Source organism: Bacillus rossius, chromosome 3 (genome assembly GCF_032445375.1).
Source record: "Bacillus rossius redtenbacheri isolate Brsri chromosome 3, Brsri_v3, whole genome shotgun sequence".
NCBI lineage: Eukaryota > Metazoa > Arthropoda > Insecta > Phasmatodea > Bacillidae > Bacillus > Bacillus rossius.
In genome coordinates this window covers 69951923-69973712 of record NC_086332.1, presented here as the reverse complement: position 1 = coordinate 69973712, position 21790 = coordinate 69951923, and the positions used below count along the sequence as shown (strand labels likewise).

Here is a 21790-nt window from a genome sequence, read left to right as displayed (position 1 = left end):
CCGAGCAAAAAGTGTAAAAATGTATGAAGAATCTTTGTTTGGTTGTGACCGATGAAGGCTTTGTTCCAGAGATCGCCAAAGTCTGGAAGAGAGCTGTGAACAAATGGTTGAAAGAAGTATGATCAAAAAATGTTCCAGTAACTGGCCCAATGTTACAAGCTAAAGTTTGCAATTCTTATGGACTCAAATACTTCCAAGTTACTTCAGGATGGTTGCATCGCTTCTGGGAACGACATGGTATATCATGGAAGGTTGTGTGTGGGAGGATAAAGATGCAGACACAGAGGCAGCAAACCAGTGGAAGGAAGAAAAGCTGGAGAGTATTTTTAAGTCTTACTCATTAAACAATATTTTCAATGTTGATGAAACTGCCTTTTTTTTTTTACAAGCTTCTGCCTAACAGGACATTGGCATATAGTAAATTTGAAAAATGCATTGGAGGGAAAAACAACAAAGGAAAGGTTGTCTGTGTTGTTTTGTTGCAATGCCACAGGAACAAAAAAATTAAGGCTATTAATCATTGGTAATCACAAGACTCCCAGGTGCTTCAAGGGAGTTTCTTATCTTCCTGCAGATTATGCTAGTAACACCCGTGCATGGATAATGAGAAAAAACTTCTCAAATTGGCTGGTGAAAACTGATAAGGATATGAAAAAATAAGGAAGAAAAATTCTTTTGTTAATATACAACTGCACAGCACACAGTGTTGATGTTCAACTGGAAAACATCAAACTGAGGTTTCTGCCACTGAATTGCACATCTCAGTTGCAGCCTCTTGATCAAGGTATTGTTCAGAATGCCAAGGTACATTTTTGGAAATGTCTTGTTGAGAGGTTGCTCATCAACATTAGGTTTAAAGTGCCCACCAATATCAATGTTCGTCAGGCAGTTGAGATGATCACAGGTGAATGGTGGAATCTTCAACAAGAAACTATTGCCAACTGCTGGAGAAAGTCTGGCATTGTAAACTGTAATGCAGATGAGCTCACTGCAACTTCATCAGACCAAGATGCAAGCCACAGTACAGTACAAACATGCAAACGCAATAACATTGACCCTGAAGTATGGCAAGAAGTGTCAACCTCCATGCAGTTTGATGCTGTTTCATTCACAGACTATGTCTCTGTGGATAATGAAATAGAAACAACACCAGTGTTGACTGACAGTGACATCGTTAGTCGTCATTCGATCAAAGTCATCAAAAGCTGAATCAGATGATAATTCTGACTGTGGAGCTGCCTGTGAAAGCGACGGTAGCTATTCTGAGCTTAGAAAAACTGAACAAATTCATCTCTAGAAAAGGTTCCAGAAGAAATCAGGAAATCTTTCTAAGACATAGAACACTTTGTTAAACAGATCATCATTCAAACTCAAAAACAAACTGAAATTACAGATATTTTTTTATAAAAAATAAATGTAAGTTTTGTTGAGACACCAATATTTATACTCTTGTCAGATGTTTGCCAAATGATGATGATGTATCTTATAATAACACTATTTTTTCTTTATTTTATGATATTCTCTTTGTAATGATATGCAAGTATTTTTCAGTACTAAGTACAAAAACTTAGTAATGAGATTCTACTGTATTGAAAAGAACCCCCTTTTTTTTAATTATAATCTGTAGATCCTGTATTAGGGGAACACTGAATGTGGAAATATTTGCCGTCAAAAGAACCAATACAGTTATGTAAATTCCATAACTCATAATATTTCGATATTTGCTTCCAAGTTTCCTCTGTTGGTTGTGGCATATACAGCGGTTTTAAGTGGTACCATAGCAGCACAAGTCGAATGAACAATATAACTGATATTTGAAATACCTCTGTAAAATTGCAAGGAAATATCTTGAAAACTACTTCCAGTAACTAGATACTTACCTGAAAAAAAATTATACATACTATAAATTGAGGGTTTTAATTTAATTCATAAATAGTTGTGTAATACATGTATTTTAATTTTAATGAACAACATTTTGAAATAAATTGTATTGAAGTCTACTATTTTTTATTTTGTTTCAGAAAAGTACTGTCAAGAGTGATGGAAGAACATCAGAACATCATGTGTGTTCGCTGAAACCTTCAAAGTCTGGGGCTAGCCAGAATTCAAAGAAAAGTTATTATTTGACTGAGCATTTAGCTTTTCTGCAACCATATTTGAAAGGAGGAGATACGTTCTGCAATCTCCACATTGAAGATACTGCAGTAGAGGAGTCTAATACTAATCAAAATGACTCAAGTGAGACATTTGTTGAAGAGGAAATGCCTGATGAAGCTTCTTCTGTGCAATTAATCAAAAAATCAGCACTTAAAAGTTCAAGTCAGAACACACAAAAATGAAAGGGAAAAGACCAAATGATGCTTTTATAGAATGGATGAAAATGAAAAATCTGTTAATAAAAGTGACCAAGATGCTGAACAGCATTTCCTTCTTTCTCTGGAAAAAGAAAAACCTTAACTTGCGTCATTGTAAGAGGACTTTCAAAATATAAACAATGTCTCTCTTACATAAGTTATTAGAGGAGGACGAACGAGAGAATGTGTAATCCAGTATTTCAGTTTCTTCCAGCCTTTATGTATGGAGTTCGTCATGCCAGCAATACACCTTACCTACTCAATCTCACATGAGCAATATTGCAACGACTTCGGAATTCAGTTCAATTACCCCACTGCTGCAAGAAAGTGGAACTGATTGGTACAATTTGTAAAACATTATACAAATAAAACTGCTAAATTCTATATAACTGCTGTGTTTATATTCTTATCTACTTACCTTATAGTAATTAGAATAGAGCTGGGCGAACCTCAGTTATCTGGTTTCGAACCGAACCGAATCGAACCATAGCAAAATAATTTCGAACCGAGCCGAACCGAACCTCATACAGAAATAATTGTTTTGAATTAAAATTACCGATGACCAACATTTTGGTCTTTAACTGAATGGTGAGAAAGATAGGTTCTCCAGCCATATGTAAAATTAAAACATTATATAGCTTAGCTTTATTAAAACATTGCAAAACATTTTATAAGTAAAGTTTATGCAATAAATAATGAAGAAAAGAAAACAGTTTACAGAAAATCATTTTGCATTTATTTCTTTTTATATATATATATACACACACACACACACACACTTTTAATTCATGAAGAATTTACATCTAAATTTCAAAAAGACTATCTTCCTTTTTCAGTGTACACTAATCTTCATTAAAAAAAATATAATATTATAAAGATGACGAACATTCAGCATAAGGCCACATAACATATTTTTGTGGTAGACATAACCTAACATTTTTAATAAGTAAAACTTTTTAATAGGACATTAAAGAAAGTCGAATGTGAATTAAGTTACCTATCTACATTACAAAACCCGCTGACTGTAGTTGCTGTTTTCTTGGAAGAATACTGCTCGTCAGAAGAAACTTTAGACATTTTTTGGGGTGGTTCTGGGTCATCTGAGTCGTCATTATCTTTTCTCCATTTGGAAAACTTAAACGACATAAGCCTGCTCATCGCAAATCACCTCAAGACCAATAATATTGTAAACGTAGTGTAAAAAATGTGGTTATAGAAAATTGCGTCGTAAAAAAGAAAACACGAGAAATAATGATGGCTGCCGCGACTACGCTAGTCAACTTAGTAGCGTACAGTAAAATTTACTGGAGCAGTACAGTTGAAGCATTAGGATCGCCGCTTCCTTCAAACACCGCGCGTCTGCGCGGGCGGCGGCTAGTCGTCCCCTCCTTCCTTCCCCCTCCTAGTGTGTGCCTGCTTGCTTCTCCCCTCTCCTCCGTTCGGCGCATGCGCGCTGCACGGCACATATGTTATAAAAACAGACGTTTTCGATTTATTCAGTCTTGTTCTTCGTGTATCAACTAGCATGTCTGATCTCGTTTAGTCTCTTTTGAGAGCTTGAGTAATTGTTAGCCAGCATGTAGTCAGTCAGTCAGTTAGACTTTAACTTTGTACGATGTGCGCGACATCTGGGGGGGGGGGGAATGTAAGTTGGAGTGAGTCTGTGGGTGGACCTTGCCATAATGTAAACGTTTGTTGAATTTTGTGTGTTTTGTCTAAATTCCCTTTCGATCGCCACCTGGAAAATTTCTTTTGGATTTCATGTAACTTGATTTAATTTAACTTCATTGGTTTGTAACTGTTCTCCCCTGAGTCGTCGACGTACATAAAACATATAGTAAATTTTCATTTTTAGATAATGTAACTTATTTTTGTAACGCACGTAATGCGCATAAGGCAGTGGGTTTTCCCTGCATTTTGGCAATCTTGTAATTTGGCAGTTTTAATGCGTTTACCTTAATTGGACAGCGCATGTTTTGTACTACGTTGCGCCGGCGTAAAATCTCACCTTTTGTAGCCTTGATAATGGCTCGTTCACTGTTGCTGTGTGTGTTAAACTTTTAAAAATCATATTGGTTTTTTTTGTTACGTAAATAATCACCTTGTTATTTGTTTGGATTAAAACTTTATTTCTGTTTAATGTTGTTGTAGTGTTACAAATACCCGTTCTCAATCCTTGCCATGCTATGGTGTTCCACCCCGTCCTTATGCCTGTACACATTACACTTTTAATACACAAGATTAAATTAATATTTTCAGTACCTGACTGTTATAACCAAAAAGGCCAAAGAAAATAAATACATCCCAGTAATTTAAAATATGTAATTTACGTAATCATTTCCTACCACATTTGTCTTGTGTTAACTTGATCATCACGTTAGTTTTGCTCAAATACGAGAGTTCTTACATGTGCTTTAGTTTAACGTATTTGGTACGCAATCTTTGGTGATTTTACAACACTTCTCGTACACGCACTATAGTTAAAGGTATAATATACAAGACCTTTGGCATTTGTACGATAGTTTATATTACGTAGTACGAGAAATACATACAAAATTCTCTACAGTAAACAAAAAACAAAGCGCGCCTATAATTAATAAGAATTTTTTTTATTTTGTCTGCGCTTGAAACTGTTGATGCGACGATTATGCGATATAAGTCGTAATATTACAAGTAATGGGATTTTGTTTTGCTGTTTTGTGGATGGTCTCAAATGGGGGTTAGAAAATTAGAAAAATGTAATTTTTGTAAACAAACATTTGGTTTTTAGAATATATTTTAAGAGGTTCGAACCGAACGTAAGGGTTCGGTTCGGTTCGAAATTTTCGAACTTCGCCCAGCACTAAATTAGAAGTTTTTCATCTGGATAAATAGCCTTCCTGAATTGTGTCTTTTTTTTTTTCAACGGTTTTTTAACACTAGGCTTTTAAGAAAATGGATGTTTTGAGGATTCATTCTATAAAACTCCCTGAATTTTGATTCATGTTGAGACAGCTCTCGAGAAACAACTGCCAAGCTATGGTGCATGTTGGTAAGATTGTTAGGATGTACCCAGGCTTTTCTTTTTCTTCTCATTTTATGCCTGAACCAATAAGCCTCTACCAATGTCTTCCTCACTTGAGCTTATATTTGTTACTGAAGTAGTGAGAATTGTGTTCCCTTCACACTTTTATCTCCCAGGTCATGCCAATTTTTTGCCTGCTTTCATGAACCTTCCTAGCAATATATTGTTGCAATATATTATTGCAATATATTGCTTACTGTATATTGTTTATCTTATATCGTCTTAGTATGAAACAACACCTAATACCAATTATCAGATAGTCTTGCTGCATATATGCTGAACAGAAATTACAGTTTACTGACTTTCAAAAATACGTTACAAAGTACAATTACAATCATAATGTAATGAATGGTCTGTAAAATTGTCTAGTCTGGAAAACCTGGAAAATTCAGGGAATTTCATATTCAAAAATGTATAGCAACTCTGGATTGGCACTTGTCATTTATATTATGTAGGTGTAGCCTAAACTATCTATGATGAAAACTAGTGGTTGAAAATCTGTGATATGTAATCAAAATGTTTCGTCACTACCACTGAGATAGTTTTAGCTCATTTTGGTCTCTCCTATCACTGGTCAAAATGTATCACAATTTTTCATTTCTCTAATTGTGGTGTACATGTAAAATATGTTTGGCACTTGAGTCATTTATATTATGTAGGTGTAGCTAGAATTATCTGTGATATAAACTTGTGGTTGAAAATCTGTGGTATGTAATTACAATTTTCATTACTACCACTGAGATAATTTTTACCCTTCATTTTGGACTGTACATCACTGGTCAAGCTACAAGAATGTTATAGTAGTATAGGTGTGGTAATACAGTAGAAACTCGACATTAAATTACCACATTTTACGTTTTCCCGTTATTTGCACCAGTTAATTGCAGGCCCGTTTTACCCTCATTTAATGCAATGCAATGCAATGCAATAGATTCCCGTTGATTACAACGTGCCTATAATATGCTGCTCGCAATATACGTTGTTTGTTTATGCTATAACTACATAAAATTGTTATTCCCATGTTTGTCATGGACATCTTACCTATTAAGATATCACTATCGTGTGAAATACCAAATAAAAAGTGGTGTTGGGAACACCAGCGCTGTAGCTCGAGAAATTTTCGAAGTGCTTTTTCATTAAAAATGGTACTGACAGGCTACCAACACTGGCCTAATAAAGGCAGACTTTGAGAAAATGTTAGCACGCGGCACGGGTGCTACAGTTTATAGGAATTCCTATTGAAGTGAAACTTCTAATGCGACCTCTAATAACGTTTAACGTTTAATGCTATCATGGAGGGGGTATGAAAGCACTGTTGCGTTAAACGTTCAACGCTCCTGGGGAGGGGGAATAGAAAGAGACAGAGCGAGAGTGAATGCATGGCACTCGAACGCATGCGCGTAGTATACCTGTTACAGGCCAGCGCGAGCGTTAGCAACGAGTAGCTTCCAATATTCCAAGCACATGCGTATGGTATTCTTACTATGCAGCGAAGTAAACAGTGTGAGCGTCGTGAAATTAGCTGAAATACGTACTTGTTCTATTTTATTGTTCTATTTTAATTTATAATATTTATTATTTCATTTACTTGTTTTTTTAGTTTGATTTGATACAAGATGATTTCACAAAAAATCAATTTCTACCCCTTCCTATTTTCATTTCCACATTTCGAAGTTTCACTTCTTCCGCGCGGAGGGACTCCACGCACAGGGTGGCGACCAACCGGGAAAACCGGGAAAAGTCAGGGAATTTTGCCAGCAGGGAAAAGTCATGGAAAAGTCAGGAAATTTTTCAAATAGTCAGGGAAAAAATTAAATCTTGTCTAAAGTTCCTGCTGCAGCATTTTACAGCTTAATATTCATAGTCTTTTTTAATTGTATGTATCGAATTATTAACTGAAATTCTGAATACTATAATTTATACGAAGTTTGACATTTTAATGAAGCCATTTTTGATGACGCGGGTCCATGAAAAACACTTTGCTGTGTTTGCGTTGCTGATAACAACTGGCTGGCGCGCACGCGCAAGCATTGTATTGCCACCATAGTAATTGTACGTGTACCAAATTATTCTATGCTTACTAGTTTTATAACTCATAGTACACCGATATGACAGAGATAGTTTTATTTTTGTTTCTCGTATTATTGGCAACTGTGGTACAAGTACACGAATGTTTTGGGATGAAAACGTGTGTGTTTTTTTTGTTCCCAGTCATGTAGTGCTTCTCTACGTTTTATTTTTCAGATGTACTATTTATTTTATTATGCTGTCCTCTTTGTGTAAACGTTTTGATTAGTGGTGTGTACAGGTTTTCAGTATTATTTATTAAACTAGTCGGGCTTTGTTCTGAATATAAAAAGGAGAGAATAGAAGTAGAAGACAAAAAGAAAAAAAACATGTGCGCGGGATCAGATATGAATGTGTGGGCTTGGGAAGAATATTGCCGTTGCTGAAAGCTAAGAGTAAAGGTGAATAATAAGTTAAAATGTTTATTTGGTTATATTAAAATTTTTAGCCCTTTACTTTTATGGAGTAAACCATTTTTTAAATGAATTCCAATACAGGATAAGAAAAGTGAAAGGTAAATATTAAGAGTAGCTAATCATTAGACTTGCGCATAATAGTTCGCGACCGGGAGCGCTCCTTTAATGCTGGAATCACAATGTCCCGACGGCCCCGACACGACAGGCCCGACAAGTTCAATAGCCAATGAAATACAAGCTCGCCGTGACATCAGCCCGACAAAATACGCACCCCGACGGCCCGCAAGGATTAGATTCTATTTCTAATTTTGTCGTGTCGGGCTGCCCGACAGAAAAGAAAACTGCAACGGAAAGGAAACAGTACAGAACTAAATTTCAAAAATATTTACCTACTTGGTAAATCTTTTTGCTGAAAAGTGAAATTTCGTTTTACGTGTGGGTGAATTGAAAAATTTGTAGCTTGCCTTAAGGCCTTTTCACAATGTACCGCGATGCGACACGATCTGGCGACGCGATGTAGCGAAGGCAGCGACGTAAATATATGTCGCCAGCTAGTGCACTTCATAATAGCGCGACACGATCGCCATGCAGCTGGCGAAAAAAACCGAACCAGCCTGCACTCTGCTGGGGATATTTTACAACATGGTTGTAAACAAAAGTTTTTGGCGGTAATATTCAGATTGTTGTTATTATATTTGTACACTGACTGACTGGTAGAAGCATTTAATTATGGATAGGATCGCGAAGCCCATAATATATTTCTAACCAAGCTTTATTTTTCTCCGTCTTATAACAATATTAGTTACTAGAAACATCGTACAAACACGGCTTTTTCTGAACTTCATCAATCAGACGCTCTTCAAAACTCATTTAAATTGAACAAAATCCACGTGTTGTTTAGTAACATTACTTAGATGCATCAATACATCGTTTCTTAACTCTTGTTTTCAGTTCTTCTTCTTCTTTACCACAATCTTGTTTCTGATTGGCTGTTATTTCTGACGTCATTAGCGACATCACCGAAGCGACGAAACAGCCTCGTCGCCAAGTGAGCTGTCGCCCATCGCGGGCGATGTAGTTGTGATTGGCTGGTTTGGTATGACGTCACGTCATATCGCGTCGCGGTATTGTGAAAAGAGCTTTAGTCTGTTTGTATAAACATAAACAGTTATAATCGTGTTTATGGTTAAAGACGTTAGTTTAGAATCCATCTTTTAACATTTCGTTTCTTTTTAATTCTTCGCACAGCTAACATCAGGAGTATTTTTCTTCCCCTCACTGACATATCTTTATCTTGTTTCCTTGTAACTATAATAAACTACTCTTTGTTTTACGAATCAACTTAACCTTACTTCGTATCGCAAACGACTAAATGTTTTTTTGCACTTCAACTGTCAATAATAAATAAAAGAGCCTACTTTGTTTTTAGTGCATTCTATAATGCATTTTAATTGAAGTATTTAGCTTGGCACGATTTGCCGAAGGCTAAATTGAAAATCGTCGGGTTATTTTTGTCGTGGTATTGTGACCCTACGCTTTTAAATCTGTCGTGCTGAGATGCTGCACGACAGTTTGTCGGGCCTGTCGTGTCTGACCCGTCGGGGCATTGTAATTCCAGCTTTAGTTCGCAGCTCTTTGGCGAACTAGGTCGCTCTTTTAGTTCGTCCGCTCCCATCTCGAATTCAAAGAAGACAGGTCACAGATAGTTCGTTCGCTTTGCTACCGCTACTGCAGGCGATCTTCTTTGTATGTTATAGTAGTTATTTTTTATAATGATCAGTGTTGTGAACGCTTAGATTATTATCCTTTTTTGGGTTATTATACATCAAATGAGTAAATAAAACAATAATTTTTACATAATTGGGTAAAATGGCGTATATAACAGTTCTGTTTTTAATCTTCATTTAACATACACTATAATCAAAATTTTTTTTAAGTGCTAAAAATATTCAACAAAAAATGTGTTATTATTTACAGGCAACAAAATTACGTACATTATTAAGAAAAAAGACCCATTACTCTTCTAATTTGTTACCTTACAATTAGACATAGAAAAACTAATCAAAACTCTTAAGTAAGATTGTTTGCTAATATTGCTTAAGAATGTGTATGTTAATTAGGACCTATATATAATTCACTAAATATTAGCAATTTCATCATCACTTAACATACACTATAATCAAAAAATTTTAATTTCTTAAAGCTATTATAGTCTGATTTTGGTTTGACATATATTTGTGTATGTTATCTGATAAGTTAATTAAAATGCAAAAATAAGAAGGTTTTACGCTTAAAAAAAATTTGATGAAATTGTTAGGCATGGTCAGGGAATAAAAATAATTGTCCTGGAAAAGTCAGGGAAAAGTCAGGGAATTTATTCTTTACAGTTTGGTAGCCACCCTGCACGCACTATTTTTTGTTCATCTCTAACTTAACATTCGGGATTACGTATTGTATACATTTCCGGTATTAAATCTTTGTCAACTTCGGTTAAGAATAACATGGTCGACAACAAATAATATTGTGAATAAGGGAAAACGTTGATTTTTTTTGTGAGCGATTGTGTTTTTATCTGTACATTTTAGGCATGGGTCGGTATCGGTTCTTGGTTCCTATGGTTCTCAGCATTTTAACCGGCACCGAGAACTGCAGCTAAAATGTCGGTGCCGGTACCGGTACCGGCAGTATAGCAAAACCCTTTACGAAAATAGTCCTTCACTACAACTTAACTGCAGCATGAAATGGTTCAACTCACGTCCAATCCACATATGAATTATTTTTTTGGACTTCTGTGGAATAATATTCATCTCTAACTATAAAATAAATTGCACGTGAAAATATTCAATGTTCTCGTCACATCTGTAAACAAAGTACGTTTTACAATCAAAACATAACAGTTGAAGGTGCCATAGATGTCATTCATAGATGTGTGCAACTCTATAACATGCCTCAGCAGAGATGTGAGAACAGAAAGATGCCATGTTTGTTTCAATTTGTAATTAAAAATAAGCAGTTAATTGAGTCGTTGACACGTAAGTAAGGGTTACTGGTGTATAAAGAACAATTTAAAGTGCAAATTCCACAGAATATTTGTTTAATAGAATTAATGCTTGATTTAAGATTTTCTGTAAAAATTTTTGGCATTTTAAAATTTTATGCATTATTTGTGCAGTGCTTTGGAGTGTAAGTTCACTGCATCTGCAGCCATCTAGCGTAATGGCTAGTAACTTTCTGTTTTAGGTAAACGGGATTGCTTTGAAGGGGGAAGGTGTTTTTTTTTTTAGTAAAGTGGTGTATGGTTTTGTAAATGTATTTTACTATTGGCTGGTCAAACGAATGCTTGTTGATACTTGTCAAGTATAATTATTCTGGCCAAATAGAGCAAATTGTGTAAGAAATGGCATCATAAGTGTGGCAGTAATTTACTGTTGACTGTGCAAACAAACTGAATTCAATGTAGGCAGTAATTTTGATGGACAATTTAATATTTTAATTCTTTGAAAGTTCGCCATCATTGTATTTATTTCCATTATTGTAACATTTTCTTTTTATTCCTATGTTTTAAAGGAGGGTGTATGTAGATTTCTTGAAGTACCTAATTACTAGATTAACATAGTAAATTTTAGTGTTATTAATATAGTAAATTATAGTTTTATTAAGTGTTTTCTATATTATTTTGAATTATTTTTTTTATTAATATATATTACATTTTTAATAGGTTGGTGTGTTTAATGTAGCTTGAAAACTATTCTAAACCTTTTAATTTGCTTTGATAGCCTCTTTAAAGACTGAAGCATTATGCCAATGCATTTCTTTGTGTACTATCAGGTCACAGTTGGCAACACTGAACCAGGTAGCGCCTAACTCTCTTGGCAATGGCCGACATGCTAACATCTATTTATCGTACATGGTGGCAGCGGTAAACAGCGTTAATGTTTCCGTTGTGTTTCGAGGCGCTCGGAGTTTATTCATTGTACCTGTTACTACATAATAAATCAGTATGGATAGCGACGCGTCAGAGGCGGCCTCGCCGCCTGGGCGAGTAAACAATCTTCAACCACCACAGCCAATGGACTTCACTCAGCCGGCAGCATGGCCAGCTTGGGAAAGAAGATTTTTGCGGTATATGTCCGTGTCGGGGCATGGTTCTAAACCGGGTAAAGATAAGGTTGATCTATTGCTGTACGTGTTGGGAGAACGTGCGGAGGAAATATGGACACAGTTTCACCCGACGCCGAACACATTGGAAAAAGCGTTGAAAGAGTTTCGTGAGTACTTCACACCCAGAACAAATACAATTTTTGAAAGATACAAATTTAATTCTCGAGTTCAGATTCAAGGTGAATCGGTTGGTGAATTCGTAACGGCGTTGCACACCTTGGCTGCAAGCTGTAATTATGGCGACCTTAAAAATGAACTTATTCGGGACAGGTTAGTGGTTGGCATGGCGGACAAGAAGACTAGCGAGCAGTTACAACTACGTTCAAAACTGACATTAGAAGAGGCGGTTTTGGCAGCTAAACAAGCAGAGCTTCAGTCACAGCAGTCATCAGTGCTTCATCGGGAGAAGCAATACAGTGGTGATGTCAACAGGATCCATAAGGGAATTCGTTCGTCGAATCAACGCAGTGTTTCTCCTCAACAAGGCTCGTCTCGGTCCAGATTTCCGACACATCCAGAAGAAACTCGGTGCCAGTTCTGTGGATTACCTGCACACGAGAGGATGAAGTGTCCAGCACGTAAAGCTAAGTGTTTCAATTGTGATAAATTAGGGCATTGGGCTTCTGTATGCAAAGCCGGGGTGAAGCCAGCACGGGGTAAAGTCTTTACAGTTTCAGACAGGGATAGAGATGAGAATGAGAGGCAAGAGGGTACATTTATAGGAGGATTATGGCTAAATTCACTAGGTCGAGTGATAGACAAGTGGACCACTAAAGTGAAAATAGTTGATTTCGAAATGTCAGTAGACTTTCTTATAGATACAGGCGCAGACATTAGTTGTGTTCCTACTTCAGTTGTGCCAGAGAATTTCTTAAAGGTTGTTAAAACGAGTAGGGTGAAAATTTCTGGTCCAGATGGCCACCAGTTAAATGTTCTTGGCTTTCTGGATTTGCTCTTGCAAACAAAGGGTCAAGAAAGTAGATGTAAGGTGTTTGTTATTTCAGGGCTGCAAACTGCAATATTGGGTAGAGCTTGTCTGCAAAGGTTGGGTATTGTATACTTCAGAGGTGATTGTTGTGAGGTTTCTAACGTAAATGATGAAGGTTATGTAGACCCAAATTCGGAACACACAAAGGTTAAAATCCCGATAGAGTTCCCAGGGTTACTTAAGGGATTAGGCAAAATGAAAGGAGAGGTAAAAATTGTGATGAAAGAGGGGGCAAAACCATTTGTTCAGTCCGTTCCAAGGGTAGTAGCCATACCATTGCAAGGTAAATTGAAAGGGGAATTGGACAGGCTGATAGCAATGGATATTATTGAGCCAGTTACTCAACCGACAGATTGGGTAGCACCCATAGTAGTAGTCCCTAAAGGGGATACAGTTCGCTTATGTGGTGACTACACAGAGTTAAATCGCAGTGTTTGTAGACCTCATTTCCCAATTTCTAGCGTAGAAACTAAACTAGCAATGCTAAAAGAAGCAAAATACTTCTCTAAAGTGGATGCCAATTCAGGATTCTACCAAATGGTCTTAGATAAGGATAGTCAGCTTCTCACAACCTTTATTACACCGTTTGGTAGATATTTCTTTAAAAGACTGCCATTTGGCGTTGCATGTGCTCCGGAGTATTTTTCAAGCAAAATTGCACAGCTTCTGGAAAACATTCAAGGCGTTTTATTCCACATGGATGATATTCTTGTCTATGCTTCTACTATTTCCGAACATGATGCTACATTGAGAGAGGTTTTACGTAGACTGGAAACTGAGGGGATAACCATAAATAAAGAGAAAAGTGAGTTTGGGGTAACAGCAGTCAAATACCTGGGATACGTGTTGACATCCAAAGGGATTTCGGTGGACCCAGAAAGAGTTCAGTCGTTGTTAGAGTTTCCTCAGCCTACTAACACAAGTGAATTACAACGATTTCTGGGGTTGGTGAATTTTTCATCTCAGTTCCTCCCAAACAAATCTGAAACACTTGAACCATTGTCTTCGCTTCTTAAGAAAAACACTTCATTTATTTGGGGACCGTCGCAGGCAAAGGCTTTTGCTGAGATTAAAAGACTTTTTTGAGAAACGCCTACACTTGCATTTTTTAACCCAGAGCAGCAAATAATACTGAGTGCAGATGCCAGCTCTTTTGGGTTAGGTTGTTGTATTAGGCAGTCAAAAGAGGGAGTTCGACAAGTAGTGGCATATGGTTCTCGAACGCTTACACCCACTGAGAAGCGTTACTCTCAGATTGAACGAGAAACTTTAGCCCTAGCCTGGGGCGCTGAGAAATTCCAACAATACATCCTTGGTTTGCATGTAATCTTGGAAACTGATCATAAACCCTTACTACAAATTTTACAGACCAAACCTATAGATGAACTTACTCCTCGTCTTCAGAGGTTCCGTATCCGACTCATGAGGTATGACTACACGGTCCTGTACGTCCCAGGGAAGGAGTTAGTAGTGGCTGATGCATTGTCTAGAAATCCTTTAGAAGAGTTTGCTAGCAAGAATGATCCAGAACTAACCCGGGAGGTTGAAGCCTTTGTGCATCAAACCCTAACAACATATCCTATTACAGATAAATTTCTTTCTCTCATACAGACCGAACAAGAGCAAGACCCTATTTGTAAAAAATTGAAAGAATTTTCCTTGGGGACTTGGCCTTAAAAGTGCGAGATTCCAGAAAACTTGCAGCCATATTATCAGTTCAGGTATGAAATTTCTTTTGGAGAGGGCCTTTTACTGAAAGGAACAAGAATTGTCATTCCACCCAGCCTACAACTGAAATGCATAAATTTCATTCACATGGGGCATCAAGGGATTGTGAAGTGTCGAGCAAGGGCCAAGCTTTCAGTCTGGTGGATAGGTTTGTCATCTCAGCTTGAAAACTTGATCCGCAATTGTCCACGCTGTGTTGAAGAAAGAGTAAATCACAAAGAGCCATTACTGAAAGAAAAATTTCCAAGGCGCCCTTGGGAAAAAGTAGGGGTAGATTTTTTCAAATATCAAACTTGGTATATTATCATAACGGACTACTACTCACGATTTTTTGAGGTCTTTCCCATAACATCTTTATCAGAGGAAGTGGTAATAAGAAAACTCAAAGAAGTCTTTGCGCGCTTCGGTACTCCTGAACAGTTGAGGGCAGACAGTGGCTCTCAATTTCTGTCACATCGCTTTAAGCAGTTTGCAGATGAAAATAACTTTCAAACAGTGACCTCCTCACCGCACTACCACCAGTCAAATGGAGGGGTTGAAGCAGCGGTCAAGGTAGCGAAACAACTCATTAAAAAAAACGAGGATATATTTTCTGCACTCCTAGCTTATCGAAGTACTCCCTTGGAGAATGGGTTTAGTCCGGCAGAACTGCTCATGAATCGAAGGCTTCGATCCAACCTTCCTTTGCTACCATCCCAACTTTCTCAGCAGGTTAGTCCCCGGGAGGTTCAGAGAAGGGAGGAGCGAAGAGCAGACAAGCAGGCTAAGCAGTATGACAAAAGACATAATGTCAAAAACCTAGAAAATTTGAAGAAGGGTGATTCGGTATGGATAACTGATTTACGTAGATATGGTCGAATCCAACAGGTTGGGCCGGAGCCTAGATCATACATAATCGACACAGACAGGGGATGTTACAGGAGGAATCGGTGGTTCCTTATACCTGCCCCTTACCGGCAGGTACTCGGATGTTCCGAAATACCTCCAAAGATTTTAGATAAACCAGGTAATCACATTCAGCCTACAGAAAAAGTCTTGGAAAGTATCAGTGATGCAGAGGATAGTGAGAGTACAGAAGGGTTTAGGGGTTTTGATAACCAGGAAACAGAAATAGCCACTAATTCTAAGGGAGGGTCCAAAGAACTAGAGAGGCAGAGCTTAAAAAGGAACATTAACAGACCAAGGTGGTTGAAAGACTACATAGAGTAACCGTAGAGAATCTTGTATATCTGACTTTGTGTAAAATGTATGTTTATTGGGTAACGTAGTAATGTAATGCAAATGCAAAATCAGACAATATTCACTGCATTTGGGTCGCTGTATTTCTAACTTTAAGTTAAACCTGTGTTTCATGTAATAGTTTGGTCGCTGTATTTCTAACTTTAAGTTAAACCTGCGTTTCATGTAATAGTTATTTATGGCTCAAGACTGTTTCAATCAGTTAACTTTATATAACTGTTTGTAGTAATGAAAACTATGAAGTTCTTTGTAATCTGTGTTCGTTGCTTTGGTGGATTAACTAAGAAACGTCTCAACAGTATCAACTGTATGTAAATGTAGGAAGCTTCTTAAATGGATGTAAATTGATGTATACATTGATCAATAAATAAGGGAAGGAGGATGTACTATCAGGTCACAGTTGGCAACACTGAACCAGGTAGCGCCTAACTCTCTTGGCAATGGCTGACATGCTAACATCTATTTATCGTACACTTTGTATGCATACAAAAAAAACATTGAGGACAGAACAATACAAACAAATTATTATTTTCAGTGTTATAAACAGTAAATTGTTGAAAATGTAAGTCTGGATACAGGCTTTTTAGTGCTTTTTTGTAACCAAAACAATAAATAGGTTATTACTTAAAACACCTCATAAATAATGTGTGAATAATATTTATTTTATTGTTTTAAGTCAGAACCGAGAACTGAGAACCGATTTTTAAGAACCGATACCGAACCGAAAACCGGGAAAAAACAGGAATTGACCCATCACTAGTACGTATCTTAACAAGATGGCATCGTGTAAAAAAATGGAAAACATTATTGATTGATGAAAAACTCAACTTTTTAAGTGCGTGAACGAGCACAAAGGTACTCGTGTTTCATACGTTGAGAGGTTAGGCATGCCGATTTCAACTCTGAACACAATTGTGATAAATCGCGAAATGATTGAAGAAAATGCATCTCAGTGTGGTAGTTTTTCTAAGAAAAGAAAATACATTCATGCGTCAAAAGTTGAGGAAAATATAAGTACTTTTGAAGGAATAGTTTGTGGGTGCAAGGGTGTCGAATGTACCCATAAACCGTGTTTTGTTGAGAGAAAAGGCGCAATTTATAGCTATGTGGCTAGGAAATAATGAGTTTCATGCATCCAATGGTTGGATTGACCATTTTCAAACAACATAACCTTGTATATAAAGCAGTATGTGGAGAAAGTAGAAGTGTAGACTCTATGACCGTAGAAGTGTGGAAACAAGAGCAGTTGCACAAATGCATTCAAGGATATGACCCGAAGGACATTTTTTATGCAGATGAAACTGTCTTGTTTTATTCTCTTCTCCCAGACAAAACACAGGGGAGAAATGTCATGGTGGTAAACTTAGTAAACAAAGGCTCACAGTTTTGCTAATGAGCAACTCAGATGAAGTGAGAAACTTCAACCATTGGTGTTAAGGGAAGGCACAGAATCCAAGGTGTTTTAAAAACATAAAAACTTTACCAACAAAATATTTGGCAAATCAGAAGGCCTGGACAACGTCAAAAATCTTTGAACAGCATCTGCGTGCTCTGGATGCAGCATTGCATGTTAAGGGGAGAAAAAGTTTGCTGTTTCTTGACCAGTGCCCAGCTTACCCTCAGGATTTGAATTTAAGGAATGTAAAGCTTGTTTTTTTCCCTGCCAACTACACCAGTGAGTTTGTCTTTGGACTTAGGCATCATACATGTCTTAAGTTGAAGTACAGGAAAAGGATTGTCCAAAAAATGTTGAATCTCTTGGATGCTGGCAAAAATCCACAAGAAAAAAAAGTCAATGTTCTTGATGCAGTGCGTGAAATTGCCTGTGCATGGACACAAGTTACATCAACAGCAATTTTAAATTGTTTCAGAAAGGCAGGTTTTGCAATTTCAGGAACAGTGTGCAAATGAGAACAGTGAACCAGGTGACAGTGTAGAGGAAGAAGACTGGAAGAAAATTCAGTCGGACAGTTTGTTCAGAAACTTTGTCGACATTGACAGTCATGTGCAAACTACAGAAGAACAATCTCTTGATGATATTGTCAGTTTGCACATGAAGGAAATCAACCTGACAGAGATTATGGTTATAAAATGAAGATGAAGGAATCCTTATGCCTCACAAGCATGAAGCTCTAGAAGCAGTTCCTGTTTTGAGGAATTACTTTTCTGGGTTTAACTATCCAGTCAGTTTGACCAGTTGAATCATATAGACAAAAAAATAGAGGAACCGAGCAGCCAGCAATTAAAGCAAACCAAAATTTCAGATTTCTTCACGCAGTAAGTTGTAAGTTGCTTTTTGTAACTATACTTGATCGTTATTACTGAAATTAATTTTACATCTTTTTCACAATCTTTATTGTAATAATTGGAAACTGGAAATTTAACATTTGTATGTAGTAGTGACTTAACCTAGTATGTATATTTGTGTAGATCAGTGGTTCCCAACTTTTTTTTGATCAGGGACCACTTTAATTTTATTATTATTAGCAGGGACCACAAGGTTAAAAAATAATCTGTATCAATCTAAAAATAAACTTTAAGCCTAATCGTTCAATGTTAATCGAAATGTTTAACATAAGCAATCTAAAAAACCAAAATAAACATTTATTAACAGTGTTATGATTGAAAACTTATATTTTTAGTACACAATTCAGTTTGCATCAATGAAGTTTTTGAGCTTGCATCTTCTGTACAAGATCTTGAATTCTTGGGGTGATTTTTTTGCTCAAAGCTACACGCATATCATCACTTACTTTCAGTCGATTCCTGGATTTGATTTTAATGATCAGTAATGCAGAAAATCCTTGTTCGCATAAATAAGTTGTTGAGAAAAGCATAAGATTGCGCAAAGCGATTTCTCGAATTTTAGTACATGACATTGCTTTCTTACACCAAAACGTCTCCAAAAGCGTCCTTACAGTTCCTGTCATTTTGTAATTCAATAAGTTCTTCTTGGATTTCTTCTGCAACTTCTTTAGCGTTAGTGCCAAAAGGTTTGCGTATCAGTTTTTGTTCCACATTAGCTTCTGTATTGATATATTCTGGGAAGTAACGGTTGAATTCATCAACCCACGTTTCCAATGACATTTGCTGTTTTTTGTATGCTTTCCCTAAACATGACATACTTTTTTGTCGTCAAGGAGTGCCTTCAATGTTGCAAACGCACTGTAATTGCCCTCGCCAACTTGACTAATCCATAACTTAAGTTTGCAAATAAAAACACGAAGTTTATCTTCAAAGTTAAAAATATTTGCAACGCCTTCTAATTGTCGGTTTCCTGAACCTTGCATTTGAAAGTTCAACTTATTTAAGTGTGTAAAAATATCCACAAGATATGCCAAATGCATCTGGGATGTCAAATCAGAAAACTGTACTAGTAAGTCTTCCATTTTTTTCTCACCTAGAAACAACTCAACCTCTCCTCTCAGCTCGTATAATCTTTCCAGCATATTGCCTTTCGACAACCAACCAACGTCTGTGTGAAAGAGGAGGTTCTCATGGTTGAAGTCCATTTCAGTGCAAAGTTTTTTTAAAAAGGCGTGAATTTAAGGCACTAATTTTAATGACACTTACTACTTTTATGGCCAGTTTCATTGTATCATTAAGGCATTTAGGAAGAGTCTTGGAAGCTAAAGCCTGGCGATGAAAGATGCGATGTTAATGTTGAAGGATTCCTCTGTTTGATTAACGTTGCTAGACCGGAATGTGATCCTAACATCGCAGGAGCACCATCCGTACAGAAACCGACTAGCTTTTCCCACATAATGCCATATTTATGGAAATATCCAGTTATATTCATGACGTCGATACCTCTTGATGTAATTTCCAGTTCCTGAGAAAACAACAGTTCTTCTTTTATTATGTTGTCGTCGTCTAAAAAGCGAACAAAAACAAATAACTGAGCACAATTAGAAATGTCAGTGGATTCATCGCACTGCAAAGCGAAGAATGGTGACATTTTAATTCTTGAAACAAGTTGCTTCTCGATATCATTTGACATGAGTTCAATTCTAGCTGTCACCGTGTTGTTCGACAAAGGTATATCTTAAATTATTATTTTTTTGCTTCTAACCCTAAAACTTCTTCCGACGTATTTAATTAAACAATGTTTCACAAGATTTTCTCCTATTGTGTGAGGCTTTTTTGATTGTGCTATTAATTTCGATACCTCAAACGATGCTACTAATGTTTTTTCAGAAGATGCATATCTTGTAACACTAGGCCCGAGTTACATTTTTTTTTTAAATTCTCCAATTTTCTTTGAAAGAACTCTGGTGGTCGGTCAGAAAAATTTGGATGAATCGTTTCTAGGTAACGTTTTAATTTCACTGGCTTCAATGCTTCGTTCGCGAGAACAGTTGCGCATATAACACATTGAGGTTTTATTTCTCCATTACTTTATATCGAAGTAAATCCAAATTTAATGTAACTTTTATCATATTTTCTCTTAGGCAGCATTTTTGAAAAGAAAACCAAAATGCAATAGAATGTACACTGTTATGCTTATATATTATGTTTTATGCCAAGTAAAAGAATAAAAAATAATATAGCTAAATTGTTTCATAATTCATTAAATAAATCATTAAATAAATAAATAAATAAATAAATATATACTGTTTCCAAAAAATTCTAACCTCGCTATATTTTTTTACAAACTTACAACTTTACTTTACAATTTAAAAAATAATGTTGTCTTATCGTTAAAAACAAGGGTCTTGGTGGGTAGGTAACTTAAATTTCCCTTAACCCTCTTGGCGCCAGTCTCAAATTTACTAATTCTATGACGGTTATACTAAAAGTGCCAAGTCATTTTTAAATGAATTACATATCTGGAGTTAAATATTTAATAACTTTTTTCCTTTAATAACTTTTTACATTTAATTACTTTTTTTACCTTTAAAACTTTTTGTAGGTATAAATTTTTTACATCTTATAAATAAATGATTCTTGGTCATTATTTAAGATTAAATAAAAACATATAATGCATTTTTTATTCATTTTATTTTAAAGTTCTCGTGAAAAAGTTGTATTATTTTTAATGGATTGGCATGCGATTAGGGCATGGTTATCAAAGTAATATTCTTGGCACTAAGAATTTCGTGGGAAAATATAATCACTACAAATATTACAAAAATGAGTTTCAACGCACAAACAACAATAAAGAATAACTGGCAGTTTATAATATACACAAAACTGCTTATTATTTTTTGATAAAGCAAATTAATAGTTTGTTTGCCAGAAATATATTTATATTTGTAATATTTGCAAAATAAATTTTTATAAGCAGGAACACATACTTATGTAGAAAATAATTAACACTTATAATTTACAAAATAATCAAAATATTATTTTTTAAAAAATTAAAGTTGAATTTCTCACAACGGAAAGTTAAATTCCAAACGAAGAAATGCGGACAAACACAGTACCAATCGGTTTCACAAGCGGTTCGAAAACAACATGAGAACCCTGCTCTCTATCAGAGAAGGAAGACAGAAGCGTGACAGCTCTGATCTCTTTTTTGAGAAAAAGCAACTCAATAGTAGGGCGAGTCAAACCGACAAAGGAAGAGTGCGCTGCTAGTGTCGTAAATGCGTCTTTGAAAGAAAAAAAATATTCAGGCCGATTTTTCGATCCTCCAATTTTTCGTACGACACAGAAAAATTGTTTTATCCGACTTTGGCATTAAAATAGTTTACGGTGTTTTTATTTCGTTATGAAACACCTAAAACAGCATAACAACAATTCAACAATTTTATGATAGCATATTTTTAAC

At 36.2% G+C, this 21790-nt stretch overlaps 1 protein-coding gene and 1 non-coding gene across 3 annotated transcripts in view; both read left to right on the top strand.

The window, feature by feature from the left end:
- The window catches only part of LOC134530869 (KAT8 regulatory NSL complex subunit 1), a 286616-nt gene that overhangs the window by 227652 nt on the left and 37174 nt on the right, over positions 1-21790 (top strand). The window lies entirely within an intron of this gene.
- LOC134531502 (small nucleolar RNA SNORD70) lies at positions 5879-5967 on the top strand. Its single transcript, XR_010075017.1, has one exon. It is a non-coding gene; the product is annotated as a small nucleolar RNA SNORD70 (small nucleolar RNA).